Source organism: Anser brachyrhynchus, assembly GCF_964034855.1.
Source record: "Anser brachyrhynchus genome assembly, chromosome: Z".
NCBI classification, from domain to species: Eukaryota; Metazoa; Chordata; class Aves; order Anseriformes; family Anatidae; genus Anser; species Anser brachyrhynchus.
In genome coordinates, this window is record NC_137697.1 from 74,700,542 (window position 1) to 74,724,301 (window position 23,760).

At 39.2% G+C, this 23,760-nt stretch overlaps 2 long non-coding RNA genes across 2 annotated transcripts in view; one reads left to right on the top strand and one right to left on the bottom strand.

Annotated features, from left to right (window-relative positions):
• Positions 1 to 8,006: 8,006 nt before the first annotated feature.
• Positions 8,007 to 23,666, bottom strand: LOC308186065. The gene is made up of 3 exons (XR_013943891.1): positions 22,280 to 23,666; positions 20,531 to 20,592; positions 8,007 to 10,556 (listed from the first exon to the last, which is right to left on the bottom strand). It is a non-coding gene; the product is annotated as an uncharacterized lncRNA (long non-coding RNA).
• LOC308186064 overlaps positions 9,521 to 23,760 on the top strand; it is a 28,278-nt gene continuing 14,038 nt past the window's right edge. The window contains exons 1-2 of the long non-coding RNA XR_013943890.1: positions 9,521 to 9,558; positions 10,214 to 10,315. This is a non-coding gene — a long non-coding RNA (uncharacterized lncRNA). The remainder of the gene's footprint in view (positions 9,559 to 10,213; positions 10,316 to 23,760) is intronic.

Below are 23,760 nucleotides of genomic sequence, written 5' to 3' on the forward strand. Positions count from 1 at the left end.
AGAATAGACTTGGAGAATATATACATTTTATGAGTCTTGGGTCAAATGTGTGAACTCTTTTTCCTTCTCCTTATGCATTTAAATATATGTGTGTGTGTATATATATATATATATATATAATCAAGTTACCAACTCTGTGTTGAACATAAATCTTTTCTGCTTCCTCTATTATTTTCTTACACTGCTTTGGACATGAATACATGCCATGGTCACGGCACAACCTATATTCTGGCATCTTCTGCTCAAGTGATACTTGATTTTACGTGCTATAGATACAAAATTGGTTGATGGAAGCACTGTGAGGATATGGGCTAATACCTCTAGAGGGCGAGGTCATCCATGAGTTACCCAGCTAAGCAATCTAAGCATTTTAATAGAAAAATTTCTCAGGACATTTCTTTTTTTTCCCTCGTGTTTGGAAATGAAAGAACTACACACACTGTCTGGAGGAAGGAAAACAAAACAAAGAGATAAAAATGAGAAAGGTTCACCGATATTTGTTTTCAAAATGAAAAGCCAGCAAAGGGAGAAAAAGGGAGAAAAAGAATCCCAGATTCCTTGTAAGATTTTCAGCAATCTAAAACCAAGGAAAACACGGCAGGTAAACAACACTACGTATTTTATTAAGGTCTGGGTGCTCACTTGCTGTCGTGCTCCTCGCCCTCCACGTGTCACCATCTCCTGCGCTGCTCCCCAGGAGAGCTACAGCTCCTCGCCGCCTCCACAACCGGGACGCAGACGGAGCCCTGATCAGTGGTGAACCCTTCTAACCCTCCCACCATCGGGCCGACACCGAAAACGCCAATCTCAACCATTTTGCCTAGGATGGTAAACTGGACCATTTCCAGTTTTTCCATAGGGTGGGATGCCCTGAGATGTTTGTGGGGATCAGCATTGCGCCTGTAGTGCCTCCTTCAGCTGAGCCCTGAAACTCCCTGTCTGTGCGGCCCTGAAAGTCAGTCTGTCCCCACAGACCAAAGAAGTGACTTTGAAATGAAGCTCAGGATCCCAGCGTGCCCAAATGACTATCCAGCAGAGGGAGATTTGTGGCATCATAGGCAATGGTCGGGGCAGCATCTCCGGATTCTGCCCTAGGTCTGAGATCTTTCTCTCTCTGCTTCCTCAGAGGCTGACACAAGAGCTTTAGCAGAAAGAAGAGCTTTGGCAGATATAAGTCTGTGTCTGTGTTTGCATTTAAGGAAAGTAATCTACTGTGGAAAGGGTAAATTGGAGAAATGAGCTTTGCAGATAACTGATCGCAGTGAGGGTAGCTGTTATTCCATCTGTTTCTGCCTTAGCTGTTGCACATTTGCATCTATTTTCTTTTCAGCCCCCTGTCACGTACCGGTGTGTTTGCTGCAGTGGGCTTCCTCTAACAAGAGACAAGGTGAGCAAGAACAAAGTCATGAAAACTTAGGTGTGAAGACAAGTTTGAAAGACTGAGACAGATATGTTTTTGTTTGTTTTGTGTTTTGTTTTGTTTTGTTTTTCATGGAACAATAAAACAAACCAGAACAAAACAAAACAGAAATGACCATGCACTGACACTTAGCTTTATTTTCTGTTCTGCTCCAGAAACCCCTTGAGACTGCCTAAACAAGAAACACAGCAAAGCATGATACAAATATATAGACTCCTATAAGATTCAATCTTCAAGAGTGTGTGTGTGTGACAAGACCTTGAGATACTTTCATAGGAAACTTCTACTTACCATTCCTGGTCTTTGGTGAAACCAGCATGAATCTTTGACTGAGTCAAGCTGAATTTTTTGTAGATATTGTTTTATCTATAAATACCATATGTAATCTGTACCTTAGTAATGCCTTTATTCTAAGATGAAGAAACATTTTGGGTGTGCTTTTATAAATGCCTTTTCTTGCCTCTTGCAGATGAGAATTTCTGTGATGTAAGAGTTATTTGGGAGTCCATGGCAGTGAATAGTTCATATAAGAGAAAAAAGTTCAAGGCCTTTCTTTATGGATATGTCTTATTCAAATAAAAACACTTGTAATTTAATGCATTCCAATTCATTGCTGTTGTAAAAGCTACCTGATGATGATTTAATAAAAAGAGGAAGGCTGTTCACTAACTTCCACAATGGTTTCAGATCTTGAGGAAATGGCATACAGTCTGGGACAACGACAGATGGATGACACAGCATCATAAGCCCAATCAACAGCAGAAAGAATCTGTTCCTTACAGGATCCCGCGTAAACAGTGAGGTTCATTCTCTACAGATATAAAACAGTCCCAATTCCAAATACATGTAGACATCTCTATAAGAAAGTTGGTTACAGCTTTTCATCTTTGAAACTATTTTTTTTTTCTGTCTGATGGAATATTTTGACATATCCCCTCCTCCTCATTTCAATACTGTCTTTTTTTTTTTTTTCCTTGTGCAAAAACCTGCAAAAATTAAAATAAGAGCTGGGGAACTGCTAAAAATTGTAACGGTTTACTTTCTGTGGGATTTAAGTAGGTGTTGAATTCTATTTCTTTGAAGTGTCCAGGTCCAAGAAATAGCCCAGTAAAAAGATCCTGGATAGTTGTATCTCCTCATGGCTTTATTTTATTCCTTTAGGCTTTATAAGCTCATTCTACATCTGCTCTCCTCTCTTCTAATTTTCTTTTAATTCTCCTGGATACATAAAAGCTAGACATTTTTTCTTGTAGCACAGGGAAAAAAAGAAAAGAAAAAAAAAAAGGTTGCTTAAGTTTATCAGATCTAAACAATTGCACTGTTTCACTGACTTATTAAGTCATAAGTACAGTTTCAGGTTTGATCCTGTCTACATGGAACCCAATATAAAACTTTCCATTTTCCGATTAAACAGATATGGCTGAACATAAAGCTGCACTCCTTGAAGTTTAGTTATGAAAAAGATTTCTAACTGAATTTAGCCTTCCAGATTTTGCTTTTAAACTGAGTTCCCTGCCAGTTAGAAACTTCTGTTAGACTTTAGTTCCTTCACAACTGTATCTTGCTTTGTCAGAAATTGTTTTTAAGATCTTACCTTGTACTGATTCACTATCAATGCAGCTGACCTTTTTTTTTTTTTTTTTTTTTTTTTTTTTTTCTGCCAGTGAGAACTTTGGAGAAGAGAGTGAAACCCTTATGCCATTATTCATTAATCTCAGACTAAAATTATAAATATTCTGAAGTCTGCTGGTCTTCCCTTGGAATTATCCTGAATGAATTTTCAGTGAACAAAATCCTAGCATTACGTAATAATAAGGAAGGAAGTTAGCCCCAAGAAATTACAGCAGAGCTGGCGTGACCAGCTTTCCAACATGATGCTTTCCAACGTGATGCAAATTGCAAATAATAGATAAAAATTATAGTTGACATTTTATTTTTACAAATACGGTCTTTTTTGAATGCTGCTATTTTTGAAGGTCAGTGTAAAAAGGTAGAAATAACTACCTTCTGAAAATACAGTTAGATATTAAGCTTATTAACCACTATTACTTTTATTGCTTTTATTTCAGAAGTTCCTAGAAGACATTTTGAACAGAAAACAGGAGGCATATTAAATACATAATGCTTAAATTTTAAGCGATTCACACAAAGGGAATTGCATTTGGGAAAATCATACTTCATAACCATGAAAGCAAGTTGATGGGCAGTTCCAGAGGCCTTGCTATTCTTGCGTATTTTTCACCTTTGCCATCTGAGATTCTCCTGCTTTGGCTCTATTTCTCTGGAGCTACAGTTTTAGCCCTGGTTTTTATTTTTATTTATTTCTATTTCTATTTCTTCCATTCTTCTCTTGAATGGTGTATCTCAGAGATATATCATCGATGAAATCCCCCCTGGGCCTCCCCTTCACCAGGCCCAGCAGTCCCAGCTCTCTCAGCCTCTCCTCAGGAGAGCACAATGTCTCATGCTTAATTTGGTGTCCACCAGGACCACAGGGCCTTTTCAGCAGAGCTGCCCTCCATCTGGGCCCCCAGCATGTCCCGGTACCTGGGGCTTCTCCCCTCCAGGTGTAGGACTTTGTGCTTCTCCTTGTTGAGCTTCGTGAGGCTCCTGTAGGCCTGTTTCACAGGCCTGTCAGATGTCAGCACGGCTCTCTGTTGTCTCTGCCACTCTTTTGTGCCATCAGCAGGCTTGCTGACCCCCATCCCGACCATTAACAAAGATTTTGAGCTGGCTTACACCCAGCATTGACCCCTGGGTTACACCACTCGCCTCCAGCCAGACTCTGGGCCCAGCTGTTTTTCTGTCCTTGCTCATCCAGCCCATACTTCAGCAGCTTCTCCATGAGACAAGCTTTAAATCTATCTGATCTCACCAAGACAGATTAAGAACCAATACTTCCTATGGCCCAACATAAAAGTTACCTGAACAGTGTTTATGTATGAGCTGTTTAAATGCCGCTTATGAGACACCACGCTATTACGGGAAATTACATGGATTACACGACCTAAGAGGAGCATTTGTAGCAGGTTTGCTCTTTTTGCTGTTGCAGCTGCAGGTGCTGGCACAAACTCTTTTTCAGTTCAGCTGTTTCTAGCTGCCCAACAATACAGCTAACAACAAAGAAATATTTTAAATGGTTGCAATGCAGACAAGGATTCAGGATTAGTCACTCAGGCTAAAGGAGAGGAATTTAGTGGTATATTGTGTTTCACTCTCAGACAGACATGGGCTGTAGAACTAAATGAGACTGAAAAAAGAGTTTGAGAGTGAGAGATCCAAAAAACAACTGAGACAAAACTAGCCTGATGTCTGGCCACAGCAATGCTGCTCCTCAGTATAATATAGGGCAGTATAATACTGCGCTAATTCTGAAGTAAATTTGATAATCCTGAAATCTCTTGTATTTGTAACAGCTGGCCATTTTTTCTTTCTTCCTTCTCAGATTTCTTTCACTCAGATGCATTGGTCAGTTTTTTTTCTTTCATTTTTCTTTCTGACATTAAATTTGGTAAAAATGATAAATCTATATTTCTAAATTGAAGAATATGGTATTTGCAGCATTTTTAACCAATACAACATTGGCTACTTCTGTTGCAATGTTTTCCTTTAGAAATAAAAATGAAAATTAGCTGCAAGGTCAGACATGGCTAGAGCAAGAACTGACACCCAGACAGAGGAGATTTGGTAAACCTCAGCTTGTTCTTGCTGGTCTGCCTGTAGCAAATAATGGAGGGCTACAAACAGAAATAAATTTTCCTGACTCTCTTACTTTTACTGGGTAATTTCACAGTAGCTATAAAGTCAGCATCTGCCACATTTATTCAGAGTTGGCTATTTGTCAGACGGTGGGATAAAGAGATTTGTTTACAATTATTTCTAAGTAAAATCCTGTTGAAGCTGTCAGTCGTTTATCTCCATTTGCCTCCTCAAGAGGAATTCATGTGACATTTTCCTCTCAAGGAACACCAGCCCCAGCGCCTATCCCTGTTTTCTGACGTGCTGTATTGCAGACACACATTGATTTCCTGCCCCCAGAGGCAGGCAGCATAGCACAGTTCACATCCATTTGTCTGGGTTCTTTTTTCCCAGCCCCAGTCCCGGAGCAGCCCTGGGCAATGTCTGGGAGAATGCTACCTGGCATGGTCCAAATGCCACAAAATTTGCTACCAAAATTTTGGTAGCATGACATTTTGTATATCCCTACAGTGTGTGACCCTGCACAAGGGTCTTTTCACAGGTAGAGTCTGGCCACGGAGATGGCAACACCGGAGTGCAGCTACCAGGGCAAAGCACAGCGGCCAAACAATGTGAAGAGAGAGCCTGGTGTTCTCCAGTGGCCGTTGCAGACATTGTAGACATCTCTGTTGTATACAGTGGAGATGGTGGGGATGACGAAAGACAGAACTGTCATCGGTCCAGAAGCTTCTACAGGAGGAGCATCTCACTGCCACATGCTTCTAGATGACAAGCATCACAATAAAACTAGAGCTTTTCTGTATTTTTCTTTTTATATATATATCCCTATTTTTTATGCACTGTTAGAAAGTGGATTGAAAATGACACGTCTATTTCTATCTCTGTTCAAGTGTTTTACCAGGATGGTGGGCATATTAATGCTTTGCCTTTTCTCCCATGAAGTCCCATCTCTTTTTTGCATGTGTCAGCCAACAAATAACTACCTTACGCTTTCAAGCTGTATATACATCTTTTTTTTGCAGAGTCTTCTTCCTCACAACTAAAAGTATTTGTGCAAAGTGACCCAAAGAGGAAGCGTTAAACATACCATGAGATTTTTGTCCTTTAACGCAAAATCCAGAACTCTTCAGAGCTAATGGACTCAAATCTTTATGGCTGCAAGGAAGCTGATATTTCCGGGGAGCTGAAAAGAGTCAGATGAAGTAAATCCACAGATGTGGGTAATGGAGATATGTAGGTTCCTTGCCATAGATTTTAGCAGGAGTGATGAGAACAAAACATTATGTCTACAAATAGTAAAACCAACATCTCTCAGGACAGGACAGTTAACGGGAGAATCAGGGGAGAAATATTTTTCTGGCTGGTGTTCAGAGCTTTAAATACTAGGATTGATGTTACTTCCGTTATCTACAGCTAAAAGAGATTATCAGTGAGGCTTTTCTTTCTTTCTAAATTTCAGGCATTAACCTGAGATATACTTCTATGCAAAAAAATAAATTCTTAACTTCATCCAACTCCATACATACTTACTATCTGTCATACATTGGCTGTATTAGCTATTTCTAACTTATATAGTTTTGATTACTCAAATACCCGTTGCATTTCTCAGCAGTTTGCCAACTTTGTTAGCTGAAGCTCAACTCTTACCTCATAATCTGTCTTTATAATGTTCTCATTGCTTTGTCTTTCTTTCTTTCTTTTTCTTTCTCTTTCTTTCCTTCCTTCCTTCCTTCCTTCCTTCCTTCCTTCCTTCCTTCCTTCCTTCCTTCCTTCCTTCCTTCCTTCCTTCCTTCCTTCCTTCCTTCCTTCCTTCCTTCCTTCCTTCCTTCCTTCCTTCCTTCCTTCCTTCCTTCCTTCCTTCCTTCCTTTTCTCTGGAATTCCTCCATTTTTATTGTTTATTCTAATGTAACAATCAGCATTGAGCAGAAGGTTCAGTTCCAGACATTATCAAGAAGGTTCTGAACACCAGCTGTCCAAAATGGTTCAGAGATTAGACAAATTCATGAAAGAAAGGTTAAGGAAAACTTTCAAGTAAAATGCCATGTATGAAAGTAATCCCACCAGGCCTAGTGCCTATCTTCTGGAGATGCCTAAATGGTAAACTGCCAAATGCTGGAAGACCATACAACAGAAGTGTCCAAACATATTGCTCTCTGTTTTGTGCCTATGCAATGTCAGGTGACTGTGATTACAAGTATTAGGAAATATTCTTGGGAATAAATAGTTTTTTTCTCTGAAAACTCGTATCTTGTTTATGCCTCCTAGTTGAAGTCATGTTTTGCAGCTTCTTTTCCTCTCAGGTTTTCATCCCTCATGTTTCAGACTCCTTAAAATGTAATATTTCTGATTTTTTCAGGTTGAAACCACCAACATTTCTTTTGAGGTTTGTACTCCTTCTAGGTTCCTTTGTGGTATTTCTTTTTTTTTAAAAAAGCTCACAGCTTCTCCTGGCTTAGAAAAATCTGCACATTTCCTCAATGTGTTTCTTGTTCCCCTTTCTAGGACATAAATGAAGTCAAATAAGATCATACTTTTTGCCATTGACAGGTCTCCCATAGTTTGCCTATCCACAGAAGTTAGTGTGTTGTAAACAAAGGTTTGGACTAACATCATAATAAATATTTTACATCCTTTTCTAGACAGGTGCTCCTAATGCACAATAACGCTGATTTCTAAGTAAGGGACTGGCTGTTATTGTGAACAAACCTGAGCTATCCTTCCCTAGCTACACCATAGCTTGTACTTCACCACATCATCTTCAGCTTATTTTTCCAAGACATTTTCAGGTGTTAATCAGATATTCTTACAGTGGCCTTACATTATGTTTTATAGAAGTTTATTGCATAAACCTAGAGGGAGCAGAATAAGAGGAAGGCTCAGAAGAAACAATTGAGAGCTATAGGGTTGTTTCAGCATCTTAGGCTTGACGGCTACAGCTTCTGCTATGCATAACAGAGAGAAGGTGGGACTGCACTTCTGGAGGGACCTAACATTAAAGTTAGGATATTATTAGTGGTTTTTCAAGACTAATCTCCTAATCTCTCAGGGGAGGAAAAAAATTAAATAGGAGACACGTCACTCAACTTTTGAATTGGTATAGATCTTTGCAAATGGAACAAAATCAAATAGTGAGATGAGTAAGAAAACCTGAGATGGGTGGAGGCAAGAACAGAAATTAGAGAAGATGGACAGGTGGGAAAAAAAAAAAAAAGTATGGAAGATTGTGACATGAGGGACTTGAGAGATTTGTGTTAGCTAGTAATGTCAATGTAGAAAATAGCATGAGAAGACAATAACACAAGAGTAGGAATATGAGAAGGGAAAAAAACAGCTCCAGGACAATGAATGAAAGAGCATCTTGGACTGAACTGGGCAACACCGTTCTCCTACTGTGGATGGAAGTTTCAATGAGCAGCTTCAGTGCTTTCTGCTGCAGTGGAGATGAATGATCAAGATAGGAGTCATAAACAGAGTACTGTCACTAAAACATCCTGTGGTGGTTTCACACGGATGGCAGCTCAGCACCAACACACTGCTCTATCACACCCTCTCCTCAAAAGAGCACCCAGAGAAAATGAGATGAAGAAAGGCTCATGGGTTGAAGTAAGGACAAATCATGGGCAAAACAGACTCAGCATGGGAAGATTAATGCAATTTATTACCTGTTACTAGCAGACTGGAGCAGTGAGAACTAAAAGCAAACTAAAACCACTCACTCTCTGCCCCTGTTCCACGTGGGGTCCCTCCCACGGGATGCCATCCTTCCCAAACTGAGCCTGCGGGGGCTGCCCACAGGCAGCAGCTCTTCAGGATCTCCAGCGGTGGGTCCCTGTTGGAGCAGCTGGAGCTGGCTCCTCTCTGATATGGGGCAGCTGCTGGGCTCTGACCACAGCGACTGTCCCTGCAGCCCCCTGCTACCAAAACCTTGCCAATTAAGCCCAATGCACAGAAGCAACAATTGCTCCATAACTAATAACTATGGGAAACAGAGGAATAACCCCTATTTTTATGGGTAACCAAAAGAGTTAATTTGTTGCAGAAATCCAGATCTAATATTTGTCATTTTTATTGAGAGAATATTATACCTTCAAAATATGTTGTTGTTGTTTTGTTTTTTTTTTTTTTTCGTTTCCACTTTCCACTGCATTGCATCACAGTGAGTCATGGTGTCTTTTTTCCATGCAAATGCTAAGGCCTGCTGCAACAAATCAGACACGATATGAAAAATACAATGACTCAAAAAGGTGCTTACCACTTTTTTAACCATCAAATTCCAAGCACAGTTTATAACCCGTGGGATAACCTCTTCTGTCAGAGGAATTCACAGCTGAGCAAAGCATGGTCCTGAATTTTATATGTCTTTAAATAATGCTTTTAAAGAACAGTCCTTGCAGCCCATTAAGTTTATAACAATGGTTGACAGTGTACTCCCAAACAAGTAAGTCCCTCTTAATGAACAAACAGTGCTGAAACCTGAATTCGGTGCCTTGGAAACCCTGCAAAATCAAAGCAGGATGCTTCTCAGGTCAGTGATGGAGCTCCCCAGCTCAGGGGTCTCTGGTCAGTTGGTCTCATCAGATGAGCCTGTAAGCACAAGACACTGAACTTCTGAATGCTCTGCCTGATGCACTGACTCACCTGAATGTCCTACCAAGAAAACTCCCCAGCTCTCCATCCTACCACATATACTTCTGAAGTTTCTGTCCCCTGCTCTGGATTTACAGAAACCTATGGAAAGGACTAACAAGAACTGTGCTAGCATGAGTCTAAGTGAGTCACAGTTGGAGCTTTGTTAACTTTGACTCATTTTGATGTAGTGATTATCATTTTCTGGTGAAAAAAAAATATTCTGCCAGGAAATTTCTAGTCAATCTTCAAATTACCAGCAAGGTCTCTGGTGTCACTAGTCCCCTAAGTCAACATACAAGTGCAAATGTGCATTTTTGGCAAGAATGCATATTGTTGCCATAGTGAAGTGGTTTCATCCAGAATAAAGCTGGGCTCAGAACATGATCTGCTGAACTGTGAGAGCAATAGGACCTCTGAATTTGTGGTTCAGAAACAGGCTTCTCACTCTCTGCTATCTTCTTCAGCCCGTCCTATTAGACATGTGTCCAGATGCAGCACCCAGGGAGTCAATCCATCGAGTGCCCAGGTCACCACAGATGATCAAAGGCTGGAGCTCTGGCAGAACGGTAGGCTCTAAATACAAGTAAATGTCATATCTCTGGGAGAAGACTACTTCTGTCCTGTGTATTTGTCATCAGAAGACACAAAAATAGTGACAAAATGTTAGTGGATATTTCTTGTACAATCTTCATTCTTTCACATATGGGTAGCACAGAGAAATTCACGGGGGAAAAGAGATGTGAAGGTATGCCAGCCAAGGTTAGACCAAGTCTAAAACTCAGTGGGTTCGGGTAATATTTTTAATGCCTAATGGAAGAAAAAGAAATGAGAAATCACATCTGGGCAAAGCAGGAAAAACAATACACTTCTAAAAACACGTTTTCAGTCCCATTTATTTTCTATCAGAAAATTTTGGCATTCTTAAATGTTTTAGTTTGCGTGTTTTTTATTTGCTCACTTGCACATTATGTCAAAAGTAGTATGAAATATTACTTATAAAAGCAGGCTTTGTTCCATAACTTAATGGATGGATAGAGATATTTCTAAGTGATGTTACACTGCACTTATTTTACATCAGAATATTTTAACATATAACACAACAGCATCTACTTTCTTTTTCTCTCTGAAATTTTGCAAGGACTGATATAAAAAATAGTAAGTAAGCGGTCTTCAGCAATGAAATACATATTTCTGAATTACTTAGTTGAAATGGTAAGGCAGCTTCCATAGAAGGGTTGACTAGGACTTTAGATATGCTGAAAAATTATTATAAAAATACTACTTGCATAATTTTATAGCAAAACAGGATATCTTAAGATATATGTCAAGACATTTAGGCAACTGTAGATTGAATAAATACTCATCTTAAGCTAGAAGAAGTTTATTTCTGTAAAAAGCTACTTCACACATTAAGTGAACTTTGAGTTAAAAGGTAAAAGTTACATTTATCTAAAGGAATTTAATTTTATGACAAGAAGCAAGTTTTCTGGCAAACTAACGCTGGCCCTTTTCTACATTAGGGTGGATTGTGGCCCAGTAGGAGCAGATTTTAGATGACACAGCTGGAATGGAGGAGCTTATCTTGATGTTGTACACACTTGGTGGGGAAGGGGGACCTGAGCATAACAGCCATTATAACCAGAAGCACATCGAATATCTCCTAGAGTAGATTTGGTTTAGTTTAAACTGAAATAATTCCAGTGTGTACTTAAAAGACTGCCCTCTAATATGAACCACATTGCAGCAAATGAGGATAACTGGGCAACTGATTGATTCAAAGTGGGACATCATTGTTTCTTGTACCTTGCCAGCTAACCTGAAGTAGCATTTGTACCAGACATGTACCAGACTTGTTACCAGAGCAGTAAGTCAGAGGATTGCCTTCCGAGGGAAATAATTTACATTTCAGGAATTGCTTCTTTGGCTATGCTCAAGCTATTTGTCACACCATTAAGTAAAAGACTCCTTGTCCTGCACCTTCCCCAGCCACAGGCAGTAACTCCAAAGAGCACATGCCAAGAGCACATGTCCAAAGAGCACAATGCCAAAACCACACCTTATACATGTTTGTTAGATGATACACCTGGATTTAGCACCCTCATCCTTGTCCATAATATGTTCCACAGGACCTGCTTCCCTGCTCCTATCTCACTGTATTCTTGAGGCCACTTCCTTCTTTAGCCTTGGTCTTCTTTCTTTCTTTATTTTTTTAATTAAATTGCTGGCAACTACAGTGATTCCATAAATTGTATTATTTTATCTGACAACAATGTGTTTGTACAGCAGACCTTGTAATTCACAAAGAGCAGTATGTTGTCTTCACGAGCTTTGCTGGAAATTAGTCTGGGTATCTTTAACTCAGATTTTGCCGGCATCACCTTCATCGAGACGAGTGTCTCCTCTTCTAAACAAATCTTTGAGACTACAAAATAAACCTAGAAAATCCCAATCCTAGTCCTAACAGTGCCACTAACCCATTCCTTGGATTCTACAAAGGTACATTTACCACACGGTTACAGTTGGGTGACTTTCCTGCCCACTGACTGCATTTTACTGCTCCTACAACAGTCACAATGCAGTAAGAAGCATTTCCATACTGCAGCTGTGCTGCTTTACAGCTTGATATATTTAAAATGCTAAAAAGTGTGCTTGCGGTAGCACATTGGGATAAACTGAAGCGTGGACATGCTTCATTTTGCTCCTTCAGTTTTGAAAGTGGCAATAGCCAGCAGAGGAGTGGGCTTGGCAGCCAGATGTGGTGACACCTGAAACCACCCCTGCTAAATGAGACTGATGTCAGGTTTAGATCTGGATTTTAAGAGTAATCATCATAAATAAATAAAGCACCAGTATTTTCATTTGATGCCTTCACTAGGTATCAGCCTACTCTGTGGGCCCACATCTGACTTGGAAAAACAACATTAGTCGTTATTAATCAGAACTGAAGGCGAGTTCCCAAGGATCGTCGACAGGGATTAGCGTGGTGTCTAGACAGAAGTGAGAGGCTACAATCAGCACAGTCGGTGCACCTGGCAAGTGGCAAGGGTTGTGTTAAAACTGGCAGGTACCACTAGCCTTAAAGTGACTAGTGAGATCTGTTAAGTCAGCAGGTGACCTGGGGCTGCCAAAGGCTCCCAGGCTAATTTCAAGGCCATGGTGGGCTCTGGGGTCCCCAGCAGGTGTCAGTAAGCTGTGAGCAGCTTCTCTTTTACAAGATGGCTTAGGATATGTTCAGGATTGGTGCTACCAGGGATCACACAGCACAAAAATACACTTCAAAACATTTATTATTTACTTTACTATTTTTTACTTATTTGCCACTTTTTTTTTTTTTTTAACTTATATTCCACATGTCCAAAACTTAAGGCTTTAATTTGGACAGACTCATACATTTCCCATCATATGAGTAATGGCTGCAGGCTCTGGAGTTCAGTGAATGGAGAGAAATTGGCCTTGAACATTTATAAAGGTAGTAAAGAAACATATTACTAAAATTCTGGATTTGAATCTTTCCAGTCTGTCTGAAGATACTTTGCACTTAAACTGTAGCAAAAAGCAAAAACATGACTTAGTAATAATGTTTTTCCAAAATGCAGCACCGAACAAATAAAGAACATCCTTGTTAATTCTGGAGATCATAAAAAAGGGTGATAAACAAGAGCGTGAATTAATTCTCGTGTCCTTTGTATAGGTCACATATTTATCTAGCCATATTAAAGGTTTAGCATCCGGTGCCATTATAGCCTACATTTATTCTGTAATTACTGGGGACATTGCTAAGATGCTTAATTAAAACAGGCAATTCCTATTCTCCTTCGGCTTGTTTTTCAGTGCTGCAGAGTGATTAGAAATGACATGCAATTTCACTCACTCTTGTGTTCTACCATAAAGTGCATGAGGCTGGATAGCATGAATGGGACTGTGAATGTCAGGTAGCAACACATTCCCCAAACTTACTTTGTATGCTACTTTGGCTTGCAGTTCAGATAACAGTTGCAAAGTAAATTCTGATTACTCGTCAGTGTGAACAGGCTTTGCTAAGAAATTAGAAATAATGCGTTACTAGAACTGAACTCCAAATGGCTGCGTGTGGCTCCAGTCTTTATTCAATTAACGCTTGTTGGCAACAGTGGAAATATTGCCCAATTTAATTTGTGGAGGATAAGGCAATTTGGTCTCTTGAGGTGCCTTCCAATGACAGCATTTGACTCAAAGGACATTCTGGCTCACAGCATTTTCCATCATCATCTAACACTGGCCTCAGCACTGGTCTTTCTACAATTCACTTGCTTCCAAGATGAGATCCCTCTTTAAAATATATAAATAAATGAAAAGTTTCATCTATTACAACCACCTTTCCATGCAATTCTGCCTCACCAGTCCTTCTGGACCAAGGCTTGGAGAGAGATGGTGTAAAGATACCGTTTGGTGTCCTGTCCTGATGGCTGATGGAGGGATGAGGCCCTGCAGAGAGCTTCTTCTCCCTTAAATTCAGCTACAGAAGCTCAATTCAGGACAACTGGTCCATACAATTCAGTGTCTAAACCAGTCTGTGAAGCTTTTCACGTAAATTCCTTCTCTCATGCTATTTTGCACAGAAATAGTATTAAAACAATGAGAAAGCATGAGCTTTGCTCTCAGAAAGTTTACTAATAAGTTGGGTTATTTAAAAAAAAATCCATTAAAATCTTGCTTCCTTGAAGTATATAAAATAATACCATGATTTTAAACATGTTTCTTTAAAACAATATATATCATTTCTGTGACTTATTTTCAGAATGAATAACTTGATGCACAAAAATGAATTTTACATCTCATATTTACACAACTTTTCAGATGTGACCTTGTATACAACACGTAGAATTCCCACCATATGGGAGATAAACCCAGGGAGAAAGAATGAAAAATAAAAGCAATAAAGATTACTTTTTTTTTTTTTTTCACTTCAGTAATTGGATTTGTTAAATGCAGCACATTTAAGTGTGTGACTGTGATAGAGTTTAATTTCCATCTTTTTTTTTTTTAATTTCAGATAAACACTGTCGTGTTGAAATTAAAAAAAAAAAAAATATAGACCAGCAACGGTAAAAGCAGGCATAGACGGCATTAAATGATCTGCAGAAGCTGAGGAAAATACAATTTAAATTCTAATTTAAGTTACTATTGTTCATGCACAGACATTATAACAAGGCAAGTTTCCTGAATCTATGACATTGTTATTTTGACTTTTAGAGATAGAATTTCTGCACAACTGAAGCTATGGCAGTCTGAATTTTGGCCTACAAAAGTAGAAAACATGGAATTCTTGAAAGAATAAATCCTTACTGTGATAATTTTTTTCTGTGATAAATTTTGAATAATAAAAAAATTAAAAGATGGTGTTACTAGAATAGTTAAATGCAGTCTCTCTATTTAACAGCACACCAGAATAGTCAATGAAAATTATAACAAAATACCCACAAAGATTTCATGGGCACTGACTATAATTCATCTACTAGTGCTTAGCGTACTGTATTAGAACAAATGACCAAACCAGGAAAAATCAGCAAAACTTTTAAGCAGAAACCGTATTCGTTCAGTGAGTGGATCAAGGTAACTTGTGACCAGTGTACTTCTGGATTTTTTCCTAACTAGTCTGAGAGATAAGGCCAAGCAGAAAGGTAAAGCCAGGTAGAACTGGAGCACTGGAATAAACCTCAGCTTGTGGGAGAAGGATGTTGTGAGACTCTTCCCCGTTGATAATATTTCTGTTGTTCGTAAGCAGGGAGTTGTCAGCTGTCATACATGTAAGGCATTTGTTATACTTCCTGCTATTAAAAGTATCTTTAAATAATTGGCTTGTTAATTTACTGACTATTAAGAAGTGTCTGTCTCTTTTAGAGCAACTGCAGTTCAAAGACATTGTTCACAGCAAGAGTGGGATTGTGAGTTTGGCTTCAAAAAATGAACCATCTCATCATACAGGAAACCAATGTTTCTAGACTACACAAGTGATAATCATTGATTTCAATATTTTTAGAGTCTCAAAGTTGCTCATTCAACTTTGTGACTGGAATTGAATCATTCTGTGGTTTGAGGTTTGGGGGAATTTTGAACAAAGGAAATGTATACTGTGACCAGAGCTATTCAGCAAATATGATCCGAGTGTATGAATCCTTTCCATCCACCTGAACCTGCAAATTGTGGTTAGCACTGAAAGAGCAGTAGTGAGAAAACAAAATTTACTAACACAGTTCCCACCCTTGTCAAGCAACAGCACTTCTGAATTATGAAGACATCTCATTCTGGTACATGATGGTGTTATTTTTCCAACATACTAGGCTGAGAGTAACCAAGATCTGAGAGTAGGTTGCTTTCACTAATTAAATTAAATGTTCAATAATGAAAGCCCTTGGAGAATATAAACCAGGAAAGGTCACGGTACAATACATGCACACGTGCACAATGCAGTAACATAGAACCTTTCACCTAGAATTACACTTAACAGGAAACTCGGAGGATTTCATACCGGTTTTTGTACAGCAATATCACACCAGCAACTTGGAGCATATCTAAGAATTGCCCACATTACTTCCTTTTTAATGGAAATTCTATTGAATCTAATGCATAATTTGAGTACTAGCAATGCCTCTTTTTTTTTTTTTTTTTCCAATTTGAGGAATTTTTTTTTCCACTTGAAAAAGAGGCAAAATATTAGCAGTAGGTGCTGAAGCAACCACTGCAAGCTTGTAGAAAAGTATTCTTAAAGCCAAATATAAAGTCTTCCGCGGGGGTGGTTCACCACTTCCTTTGGCTGCCATGCAGGAACTCATTTAGCAGAGAAGATAAAAACAAGAGCTGAGTGCAGAATAATTAAACACTTGAGATGATTCTGGATCAGGACTTTTTGACATTGTGTACTGGAGAATGACATTGTGGAATATTCATTTTTCTTTAGTATAAATTTGTTTTTATGCTGTACAATGACATTAATTTAGTTTCAACTTAAGAAATGTACAAATTTCAGCAGAAAAATAGTGCTTTAATAGAAGACCCCTGAATAGGAGTAAATCCCTTCTCTCCACTGGAGGGAAGGAACCTGAAGTTTAAGGGTAAAAATTAGACAAATTTAAATGCAAAAAGACTCCCCTGCAGTTAGAAAAGACTCCCCTGCAGTTACCATCTGTTACCATTATTACTGCAGAGAACAAGGTAAAGGGTTTACAAGGTAAAGGGTTCTCTGAAGGATATCACTTGGGTGTGAAGCTCAGAGACCTTTTGCTTCTGGGAGGTGAAATCAACTTTGGCGTAGGAAAGAAACTAAGTCAAAACATTAGTTAGTGTCATTCTCTGATCACATTTTGAGGAGACATCCTCAAAAGCTTGAAAACAATTTCCCATTCAGGAATTTCAAAAGAGATTTTTTTTTTTCTTGAAATGAATTATATAAGTCAAAGAACAGATAGAAAGCTTTGGTCAGTAATGTATATAATACCTGAACCTTACAGAGCACTGATGGAAAATTGTTGCCCATTCAAACTTACAAGTTCTTTTTAATTTGAATATTATAATATATATATAATTAATAATATGAGAATATATTTATAACACTGTAAAAATATATTTAAATATTATATAAATACTATAATATTTCTGTGACCTTCTGTTGCCTTCATATATCCTCCAACACAGTTTGGATACCCACTTTTTGCAAAATACAGTTATTTCAGGCACATTTCCAATGACCACAGTCAAGAAATAAACATCTCAGGACAACTCAAGCCTCCACCACAGTCACCCTAACAAATGATTTACCCACATCAAAATGGCTAGCTATGAATCAGAACGAGGATAAGTTTAACAGTTTTTGAATCTTAACCAATATTCTGTCGCAAGAGCAGTTGTGCTAGCTCCTTACTAAGTCCAAGGCCATCTGCCTCCTCAAATTAAAGTCTGGGAATTGTTATTGCCATCTGATATCTGTATAATAGATGCCCTTCTCTTCGAATATCATGAGTGCCGCAGGTGCATTACAGTCAGTGGTGGAATGCACATCAGGTTTGTGTTCTTCTAAATCTGAAGACTGTGACCACAGAAATTCCCAAAGCAACCTCCAATGATCTGTTCTGAAACATGAACAACTGAACCATAAATATCACGGTGTCTCAGTTGAGATTATATGACATTTAATAAGGCTTAAACTTTATAGACAACAACATTGACTTTTGCCATCAAAGCCACACAAAAGACCAGTCTGTAATTGTCCCCACTTTTAAATAAGGTCACAGAAAAGAAGTAATAGGGCTACGGGCTAGCTTTAAAAGTCCCCCCCACTGATACAATCTGATACATCTTAGCTTACCTTGTATGCACTAAGAAGCTCAGCAAAGACGAGCAGCTTAGCACATTCAGCCATAATCAGGGTGGAGGAAGAAAGGACAGTTCTTCTATCAACAAAAAAGTCATCACTCGATGCAGACTTGGGCATTAAGACGTCCCTTATTACAGACATTCCATCGACTAAGATATAAATCTTTGCAAATTAAATGCAAGTAAACTGCCGTCTTTCTTTGCCTGTAAAATTACTAAGACATGTTGGACTCATGTATATACCAATTTTAAGTTTTGGCTTTTTCCCTCAAAATGTGTTTCCAGAATTATTACTACATAGTTTTAAGGATTCTGTTCAATGTATGTACATTCACAGGCTACAAGTCTTCAAAGCAAATTTGTTGAGCAGTAACTTTTAATAAGGTAGGCTTATTCTACCAGCCGATATGGGTTTAAGAACAGCACAAGGGAAAAAGAAGGAATGTATTTCGAAGCTGTGTGCAAAAGATTAAATGTTCACATCCTGTTTTTAAAAAACCTAAATAGATATGTGCGTATGTCTTGCAGATTGCTTTATTAATCCAGATCTTATCACACGTGTGGATTCAATATTTACGTTTGTGTTGCTGTGCTCAGATAACTTTGAAAATCAATCCAACTGCACAGAGGCTCGAAGCCCCATCCAACCAGACTTTCAGCACCTCCAATGATGAACAACTTCTCTGGGTAACCTCTTCCAGTGTCTCACCATCCTGATTATGAAAAATGTCTTCCTCATCCAGTATAACTCTACCCTCTTTCAGTTTAAAACTGTTGCCTCTTCTCCTGTCACTACATGCCATGGTAAAAAAATAATGAACTTGCTTTGCAATTTATTTCCACTCAAACATTATTAAGAAAATTACTTAGTATTTGAAGGAGTATAGATGTGCTATGAGCATCTTCTACAGAGAAATATTGCTGGGAGTTCTCCAACATAAACTTGTATTCACTTGAATGAAATGTTTTAGATTTTAGCCCAAATTACTTTTTGTTTTGTTTTTTAATTATTTAATTATTATTTAATTTAAAAAAAAAAAGACATTATATGGCTCTGCATATGCTTTTCTCTTCTCCCCTCATCATAAGTGCTATTTAAGTTGTCACTGATTGCACTGGGTCTGGCTGGGGTGGAGCTCATTATCTTCGTAGCAGCCCACATGTTGCTGTGCTTTGGATTTGTGGTTAAAAGAGTGTTGGTAACAAACCAGCATTTTGGCTGCTGCTGAACAGTGCTTGCACAGACTCAAGGCATTTTCTATTATACACTCTACCTCTGCAGCAGGTAGGCTGGGGCTGGGCAAAAAGCTCATATATTCCATGCCACATAACGTCTTGGTCAAGAATAAAAACTAAGAGGAAGGTGTTTTGGGGGATGCAGCCATTGCTCAGACACTATCTGGGCATCAGTCTTCTTGTGTGAGGTAGTGAGTGATTGCCTTTGCATCACTTGTTTTGTCATTTTTTTTTCCTTCCTCTTGCCTTCACTTTTAAAACTATTTTTATCGCAGCCATGAGTTTTCTCACTGGTACTCCTCCCAAGTTGGGGGGCAGTGAGCCAGCAGCTACTTGCAGTTAGCTGCTAGCTGGGGTCATCCCATCACACCAATTTAACACACGGGTGGTTTTAGCACTTGACATGAACTATTTTCTTTAGAAGTAATGACAGACATTTCTGATACCATAAGAACATGTAGCAGGCCTTGGACACTGCAACGGATACTTGCATTTTTAGTTCAATTTCAGGCAGGAGATATTAACAAGTGGGGTAGGATATACTATTCCAATTAAAAACTTCAAAGCATTACATGTTGTTACAGCAGATTCCTCTAATGGGTGCCTCTGGGTACTTTCCAGCTAAGCAGTATCAACATAACAGCAATAGCAAACACTGACATCTTCCTTACATAATGGACTGTGTTGCTTTTCATAGCTGCTTTTTCTTTTTTCCTCTCCTCTCCTCTCCTTTCCTTTCCTCTTTTTTTTTTTTTTTCCACCTTTAGAACAAAATTCTGCCTGTGATTACTAGAAAAGCTGCTGCAAAATGAAGGTCAATATGTTTTATTTAGGAGAGAAAAAATAATTTTTAAGATAGAAAAAGGTATGAAAAGCCTAATAACAGACCACAATGTTAGTCCTATCGAATCCCTTGAAGCAAATATTCTATAGGTGAGAAGATAAAGAGTTAACTGCGTAACTGTATCCTTTCCAAAAGACATATCTCAGTGCTAAAAGGTTAAAGGAATGCATCAGTAGCATTATCACTGTGATCACCATGAAACTGATCTCTGGAAGGCCGCATCTGAAGTCTTTCCATACCTGTGAAACATACTAAATCATAAAAGTCCACAAGCATTGCAATTTTGGAGGTCTCCACTACGGGGCTGAAATAAACTTTAACAGTTAAAATATTTTAGTAAATTGGAACTCACTGGATTATGTTATTGCTGAAAATGTTCTCCTTTTTAGCATTCAGTCCTAGTCGGCGTTTACTCTGTGAACAAAACATGAGTGAAAAAGAGGAAAAAACATTCAGAAGGCAGAACTGATGGTGATTTCCTTGATGCCCAGGTTTTTGACAACCGGGTTATTGAATTTAAGCAGCAAAACCAGATATTTACGATTAAGATTACTTTCCTGAAGCACGAATATCATCTAACCCTCTTTTCAAATACACATTTGGATCTACCTATTAATTATTTCACTGATTTTTTATTTTTATTTTTTAATATTCTCATGACTATATTATAAGGAACAAACGTAAAAGAAAGAAAGAAAGCTAAAGAAAGATGTGCTTGTTACACTGAAAACTGTTAAGATGTAGGGGATAATGCCCATCAGTCAACGTTGTATGTTTCCTATTAAGAAGAATAACACCATGTTTGATGCAAGTACTGATGGCTGTCTGATAACCTAAGGAACAATTTCAGTGGCATCCTTAGGGAACGAGTGACACATCAGAGAAACAATTCTCAGAGTCTACTACCTGCAGTTAATAAATAAAGAGATGAAGCCAAAGCCAGAGAGATAATGATAGCTGAAATATCAAGGAAAGCAAAGAGTGCTTAAAGAAAGAACACTTCATCTCAATAACTGCTAAATAAGACTTAATCTCATCAAAGAAGACAATGCCCAAAAGGTCAACCACCATCTGATGCATGTGACATTTTTTTCCTAGCTGATTACAGCATAAAATTCCAAAGGTACTTGTCTTTGAAAGAGAAAATATGGTATGATAAATCTCATTTTGGCATAACTGCATTCAGGCAGGGAATATAAATGCTAAGATGCTACTAGTTGCCAGTCCTTGAGAACCAATGGCATTGTAAATCAACATCAGGGTATTGCATCTACTCACTGTCTCTTTCTGTTACTGCTTCATTGAACAAGGTGGAAAAATGAAGTCTTGCTGAACAGCTGAGATGAACTAAAGAGAATACAGCCACATCAAGGTCCATTACATTCTTACTCAAGACTTCATATATTTGTTCAGAAGACAGAATCTGAACTGTACTGTGCAGAGCGACAAAGGCCATGACTTTCAGTAAACTCCAAAAGCATTGCTGTAATAAGACCAATGAGCAATGTCTGCCATAGAAACAGCTGATCAGCTGCAACAAAAACAAAGGTAAAGATCTGAAAAAACTACCCCACAGTCACTATCCAGATAAATCTCTTAGAAAATTCAGAGACTGGTTGAAAAATATATGATAAGTGAATGACAAACTAATTTTACAAGGACAATAACACCACAGAGGGGAGATTTTTTTTTTCTTCACCATCTTTCTAATAGTGATAGTCTAGAAAATTTTCCTGGTCCTTCTGCAAACAAACAAGCAAACAACAACAACAACAAAATCAGTGTTTACAGGATTGGCAGAGAATTATGAGTTATAAGGAATGCATGTGTTAGGCTAGTGTCTGGTCCACCCAGGCTAAGGAGCAAAAGGGTAAACAAGCTAAAGGCAATCTGTAGCTACGTTCTTACATGCAAGGAATCAGTCAGACCCTCACACTTCCTGTAAACTTAGAATAAAGAGAAGTAAAAAGAAGTCTACATTGTAGAAGACACTGAATGCAAGAGATGGAAACTATCAGTATTACTAAAAGGTATCGATGGCTGCATGCCATTCTTAGAGCTAACATAAACATTTTTAATTTTTAGAAAAGATGAAACAAACCTGCATTGTGTTCCTACAAGGATATTAGCTCATTTTTCTTGCTTCTGTTTATCTTTAAAATGTAAGTGTTTCTGCTGTCTTACAGAAACAAATGAGGGGAGGATGATTTGCTTTACACTTATTACTGGTTTCTTTTCTAAAGGCAAAGAGCTGACTGTACTGCACCAAGACAGATCCCTGGTGACTAATACAGACAAATGAGTTGATTCACCCTCACCCACAGGAATGTTTCCACACTTGATGGAATATAATATTCTGTGTTCAAGCAAACTCACAATTCTCAAAATGCAATGTCTCAAAGACAAATATTCTTATGAAATAAAGCTTCCACCAATCTTAGAATCACAGAATCATTAAGGTTGGAAAAGACCTCCAAGAACATCTAGTCCAACTTTCCCCTACCACACACTAAACCATGGGGCTTATTGGAAAATACCACTGTTGATAAACCATGTGTGTAACATTGGTAAGTACCACATCCAGCCTTTCCTTAAACACCCCCAGGGACAGTGACACCACCAATTCCCCAGGCAATCCATTCCAATGCCTGACTGCTCTTTCTGAGAAGAAATGTCTCCTAATTTCCAACCTAAACATCCCCTGGTGCAACTTGAGGCCATTCCCTCTAGTCCTATCACCTGCGAGAAGGGGCCGACCCCCAGCTCCCCACACCATCCTTTCACGTAGCTGCAGAGAGCCATGAGGTTTCCCCTGAGCCTCCTCTTCTCCAGACCAAACACCCCCAGCTCCCTCAGCCGCTCCTCACAGGACTTGTGTTCCAGGCCCTTCACCAGCTTTGTAGCCCTTCTCTGGACATGCTCCAGGGCCTCGATGTCCTTCTTGTAGTGAGGGGCCCGAAACTGAACACGGTACTCAAGGCGTGGCCTCACCGGAGCAGAGTACAAGGGGACGATCACCTCCCTGCTCCTGCTGGCTGCACTATTCCTGATACAAGCCAGGATGCTGCTGGGCTTCTTGGCCACCTGGGCACACTGCTGGCTCATGTTCAGCCAAACGTGAACCAGCGCACATAGATCCATTTCCTCTGCACAATTTTCTAGTCACTCTGCCCCAAGCCTGTAGCCCTGCATGGGGTTGTTGAGACCAAAGATCAGCACCCAGCACTTGGTTTTGTTGAACTTCCTCCCATTGGCCTCTGCCCATTGACCCATCCTCTCCAGGTCCCTCTGTAGGGCCTTCCCACCCTCCGGCAGATCGACACTTCCCCCTGACTTGGTGTTGTCTGCAAACTTACTGAGGGTGCACTCAATTCCCTCATCCAAGTCATCAAGAAAGATCTTAAAGAGGATGGGCCCCAACCCCGACCCCTGGGGAACACCACTGGTGACCAGTCGCCAGCTGGATTTAACTCCATTCACCACCACTCTCTGGGCCTGACCCTCCAGCCAGTTTTTAACCCAGCAAAGAGTGTACCTGTGCAAGCTATGGGCTGCCAGCTTCTCCAGGAAGTGTCTGTCTTG